Below are 6,713 nucleotides of genomic sequence, written 5' to 3' on the forward strand. Positions count from 1 at the left end.
TTATAGACTTTTCTATCTAAATGGGCCAGATAAAAGCTTGACTTTATGTAATTATATTTGTGGAGCTGGGGGACAATATAAAACACGTAGAAATAAAGTAAAAAACCCAATTCATATAATCCATATAATAGTAGCTAGTGGAATTAGTTAATTATTTTTAAATGGTCATGTTGGTTTTGGTTTTGTAAGCATGTATATATTTACATTTACATTTACATATATATGCAAAAGTCATGATATGTGGGATCCAATGATATAAAAGAATCTCTCCTAGTGGTAGTAGAAGGTAAAAAAAAAATTAACAGCTGTAAAGTTTATGATGGGTGTGCAAAAGAAAACAAAAACATATTACTATTTTTCTTTATATCTAAATCTCGTGACACACGAGAATCAACTCATGAATTCTTGTCTGATATTTTTATAAACATGACATATGCATCTAGTTTTAAATTTATTTTTTTAGAGAAAATCTTGCAAGTTGTAGAAATAGAAAACAAATGAGGAAAGGAAATTAGATTAAACGAGATGGTTGGGACATTCGATCCAATATATTTTCAGTGTTGTAATCTTTTTTTTTTTTGGATTACACTTCAATTTCTACTATATTTCTTGACAAATATATGATACTATAATGAACGAATATATCTTATATATAGTAATAGTCTAATGGAAGCTATTATTTGGATCTACCAAAAAAATATATTCCACTTCTAGTATAATGACTTTTCAATATTTTAAATTTTTTTTCTTTTTCTAAAACGTATGATTTGTATTAGTCCACGACATTTATTTAATTCATTATTCGCATCAATGGTTTCATGGCCGTTTTTAGAATAAAAATTTGAAGTGAGTCATGAGAAGATAACAATAAATTGGTATGTAGTATGTGGCATCTTTCAATTGAGTAAAAGTTGATACAAGTAAACGTGTGAAGAGCTATTAAAACTTAACAATAGGTAGTAAATATATATATATATATATATATTTTTTTTAACAAACGTATAATATTATAGTAAAATGTTTCAAGTTATTATATATATATATATATATATATATATATATATATATATATATATATATATATATATAGTTGTTCGTGAATCGTCACAAATGGTCGAGGTTTAAATGAGTGTAATGAAAACAGTTCAAAATTTTTGAGACTCAACCTAACAGACTTTTCTCATCGTGTCAAAAATATTAAATCGTATCGAGAGTTTGGTTTAAAATTAGCCAAAATTTTCCGGGTCGTCACAGTACCTACCCATTAAAGAAATTTTGTCCCGAAATTTGAGTGTGGTCGTTATGGCTAACAATAAAAATGTTTTCATGATGAATATGAGTTGATAAATAGAGTTTTATCATTTTTTTTAATTAATATAGATAAAACGATTCGATTTTGTGATGCGTACGAGTGAAGCTGTCACAAAAGATTGAAATAGAGATTTAACTTTTGACGTATTCATGGTGGATTCCCGAAATTCAAGAAATTTAGAGATAATCTTCGAAATCTATATAAGATCTGATTAAAGAAATTTTGATCCTCCCTAATTAAATGCGGTAATCTGTCTCGATTGCTTTGTCTGATATTTCGCTATAAATTGGTCTCTTCCTTTTCATTATTCTCACAAATCCTATATTTTCTTCCTTAATTGATACTTCCAAATGATTTTGAAGATGCTAAACCCAGTTCTAATTCTTGTTATGTTTCTGGTTATTGTATCCTTCACTCTTCTTTTTCATCTGCCACCGGAGGAGTTTATTTACTTCTACTATTACCTTGGGGTTATAATGTTCTTAATTCTCCCGTGTCTTTATATTGTTATACGCATTGATATACACGGTTTGTAATTTCTGTATTGTTTTTGGGCTCTATATTTTTTTCTTATATTTCGGAGTTCCATACTTTTGTTTCTTCTTCCCGACTTCAAGTCAAGCGAATAATGGTCCAGAATTCGTAGATATGAAATTCAAAATGAACATAACTAATGTTCTAAGAGAGAAATTGTAATGGCACGATCTTGAGTGGTTAAGTTACCAGAATTCAAAAGAAAAGATAGAACTATCAGAAAGACCTGTTCCTGATATGTTTATATATTAGATAAAATGTAAGAGTCATGTAACATGGTACATGATGACGTTAGGATCTGTGAATGATAATGCTAAAAACGAACATATATTTCATAGCATTATCCCAAAAGAAAGACAAGCTTTTAGTTGCAATTGTTCTATTTACAAGTGATATTCGTTTAAATAATAAAAGGTGAAGACAAAAGACAGATTCGACGAATTGAAGACGCAAACCACCAAAAAGCTCAAAAGTACAAAGTACAATCAAAGTGGTTCAAATTATTGATGAGAAACGTCTCAAAATTACAAGAGTACAAGACGCAAGACGCAAAACGCAAAGTACAAGATATTAAATTGTACGCAAGGACGTTCGAAAATCCGGAACTGGGACCAAAATCAACTCTCAACGCTCGACGCAACGGACTAAAAATTACATGTCAACTATGCACATAAATATAATATAATATTTAAATAATTCTTAAAATTATTTATATATTATATTTATTTATAAAAACCGTCGGCAGAAGAAACAAGCTCATGTGAGCTGGAAAAGCAGGCCATGCGATCACATGGCCTGGCAGTTATAAAGCCATGCGATCGCATGGTGAATAGTACCAGGCCACATTCCTATAAAACCATGCTCTGGTCGACTGATATATCCATCATCTCTCTATCTATCATACGTAAATATATATATATATATATATATATATATATATATATATATATATATATATATATATATATATATTATATTTTAATTTTAATTTTAATTTAAAATTCTAATAATAAGGGTATGTTAGCGAATGTTGTAAGGGTGTAAGTCGAAATTCTGTCCGTGTAACGCTATGCTATTTTTAATCACTGTAAGTTATGGTTAATGTTATTTTTAAATTAATGTCTTGTAGCTAAATTATTATTATGCTTATTTAAGACGAAGTAATCATGATGTTGGGCTAAAATATTAAGACGGGGTAATTGGGCTTTGGACCATAATTGGGGTTTGGACAAAAGAACGACACTTGTGAAAATTAGACTATGGGATATTAATGGGCTCTATATTAACTAAACAACACCTCGTTGATTTAATATATAGACTTATAATTTGACGTATTTATATATAACCACATACGCTTGACTGGGTACGGTGGGCGGGATATCTATAAATACCAATAATTGTTCATTTTACCGGACACGGGATTGGATTAATAGTTAATAGAATTGTTGAAACAGGGGTGGACTACATTCAAGGGTAATTGGTGTAATTGTTAACAAAGTAGTAAAACCTTGGTTTACACACAGTCGATAACCTGGTGTATTCATTAAACAAAGTATTAAGACCTTGTTTCAATTCGAATCCCCAATTAGTTGGAATATTTGACTTCGGGAATAAGAATAATTTGACGAAGACTTCCGCATTTTATGATTATGACTGATGGACTATTATGGACAAATCCGTATGAACATATTGAATAATCCAGGACAAAGAACAATTAACCCATGGGAATAAACTAAAAATTAACACGTCAAACATCATGATTATGGAAGTTTAAATAAGCATAATTTATATATTTCATATTTAATTGCACTTTTAATTATCGCACTTTTATTTATTGTCATTTTATTTAATTGCATTTTTAATTATCGTTCTCTTTAATTATCGCAATTTTATTTTATCGCACTTTTATTTATCGTAATTTCATTATCGTTATTTACTTTACGCTTAAAATTAAGTTATATTTATTTTTAATATTTTACATTAGGTTTTAACTGTGACTTAAGTTTTAAAATCGACAAACCGGTCATTAAACGGTAAAAACCCCCTTTTATAATAATAATACTACTTATATATATTTTTGTATTTTTACAATTATAAGTTAAAAATATAGCGTTAAGCTTGTTTAAAAGATCCCTGTGGAACGAACCGGACTTACTAAAAACTACACTACTGTACGATTAGGTACACTGCCTATAAGTGTTGTAGCAAGGTTTAGGTATATCCATTCTATAAATAAATAAATATCTTGTGTAAAATTGTATCGTATTTAATAGTATTTTGTTGTAAAAATAATACTATTTTATATACCCCTCGCATAACATCAAGTATTTTTGGCGCCGCTGTCGGGGACATTCTTGCTTACACGCCGGAAGCGCAACGTTATATATAAAAAAAATTTATTAATTTTTAGTTTACTTTTATAAAAATACGCTTTTGTAAAAATACGTTTTAAATATACAAAAATATAAAAAGAAAAATAAAATATATATATATATTTAAGAGTTGTTCAAAAACATATAAAATTATAAAATATTTATATTTCTATTTTTAGTTTGTAAAAATATAGTTTTTATTCAATTTATATATATTTTATATAAATATTAAAACAGAAAAAAAAGAAGTAAAACACTCGGCCCAATCACTGTAGCAGCCCAAAGCCTGGCCCGAAACCCTAGCTCATGCGATCGCATGAGCCCGAAGGCAAAACCTCATGCGATCGCATGAGGGTACCTGACACGCCCAGTTTGACCATCAAATAGTAATCATTACGGGTTAATTATTAATTATTATTATTATTAAAACCCTAATTAGGGTTTAGAATATTTTATTAATTAGTTTAGTTTTTATTATTAATTTGTATTATTTAGTTTAATTAGTATTAATAAATTATAAAATCAATACTTTTATAAAATAATAAATATAAAAATAATATTTTTATAAAAATAAGTAATTTTATCACTTTTTATATCTTTTTATATTTTGTATCTTTTTATTTGTTTTAGCGTAATATTTATATTTTTCGCTCGTATTTAGTTTTAAGACATAGTATTTGCCATAGTTATTTTTATTTCTAGATTTTTAGGCTTTGCCGTAAAATCCCTTAAGTGCTTTTTCTTTAGACTAAGATTTAGGTGCTTTAGAATTTTGCGACGCCGTTTTATATATTTTAGTACCTTTTTAAGTTATTGCCGTTTTGGGATATAGCATTTCTCTAAGCTTTAATATTTTTAGACGTAACTTTTAATTCTTAGTTTTTAGTTCCTTTTTAAGTTTCGACGCGCTACTTTCTTATTTTTATTTTTCGACCTTTTATTTTTCGACATTTTTCGACGCGCTCTTTTTCTTTCTTATTTCTCACCAATCTAGTTTTTAGGACTTAGATTTTTTCTATTTCTTATCTAAAATTTGTTTAAATTTCAACGAAAAATTATTTTTAGTGATTGAATTGATAGACATTCAAATTTTCTGCTTCGTAGTAATAGTTGGATTTGTTATTGGCTAAGTTGTGAGCTTCCGATTTAAAGGGTTCTGTCTCCCTGCTGCATCTATTGGCTATTCGAAACGTGAGCAAAAGCAGAAAAGTCTATTAATTTGATAACTTAAATAATTTTTATCTTTTATAACTAATAGGATATTCAGTGAATGCACCGAGCAAAACGTTCACCACCTTTTGTACGTTCACCACCTGTAACTCGATCAAGACATCTAGCAAATATTGTCGCCGTTGATTTTTCTTTAGAATCGTCATCCAGTCGACCAAGTACTCCAATTCAAATTTCCGATAATCCATTTTTTGAACCTGACCTCACAATTGAGAATCCGGAGAATATTCAGGGACAATTCATAGATCCTGAACCACTAATCTTTCCTCTGGAACCACCAATTATTCAAACAGAGATTGTCGAGGAACCAACCATTAAATCAGAATCCTCTAGTGATTCAGATTCAACAAATTCAATTATGGAGAATCTGGAACCTCTAAGTATGGAAGACCGAATGCGAGCTAAACACACTGGCCAAGGTCACGCAATTACTCAACCAGACATTAATGCGCCAGATTATGAAATTAAAGGACAAATCCTACACATGGTGACTAATCAATGCCAATTTAGTGGTGCGCCGAAGGAAGATCCAAATGAACATCTTCGTACATTTAATAGGATCTGCACTCTATTTAAAATCCGAGAAGTAGAGGATGAACAGATATATCTCATGTTATTTCCCTGAACTTTAAAGGGAGAAGCCAAAGATTGGTTGGAATCGTTACCTGAAGGGGCGATTGATACATGGGACGTTTTAGTTGAAAATTTTCTTAAACAATTCTTTCCGGCATCTAAAGCCGTGAGACTTCAAGGGGAAATTGTTACGTTCACGCAGAAGCCAAATGAAACTTTATATGAGGCTTGGACAAGATTTGGAAAATTATTGAGAGGATGTCCGCAACATGGTTTAGACACTTGTCAAATAGTACAAATATTCTACCAAGGATGCGACATCACTACAAGAAAAGACATCGATATAGCAGCTGGTGGTTCCATTACGAAGAAAACAGCAACTGATGCTTACAAAATTATTGATAACATTGCTTCCCACTCACATGAGTGGCATCAAGAAAAAGATATCGTTAGATCATCTAAAGCAGCTAGAGCCGATTCTAGCCATGACTTAGATTCCATTTCTGCAAAGATAGATGCTGTCGAGAGACGAATGGAAAAGATGACTAAGGATATTCACTCAATACGAATTAGTTGTGAGCAGTGTGGAGGACCATATTTAACAAAAGATTGTCTCAGTATTGAACTAACAATGGAACAAAGAGAGAATGTTTCATACATAAATCAAATGGAAATAATTATCAGAATAATTA

Source organism: Rutidosis leptorrhynchoides, chromosome 1, assembly GCF_046630445.1.
Source record: "Rutidosis leptorrhynchoides isolate AG116_Rl617_1_P2 chromosome 1, CSIRO_AGI_Rlap_v1, whole genome shotgun sequence".
Taxonomy (NCBI): Eukaryota; Viridiplantae; Streptophyta; class Magnoliopsida; order Asterales; family Asteraceae; genus Rutidosis; species Rutidosis leptorrhynchoides.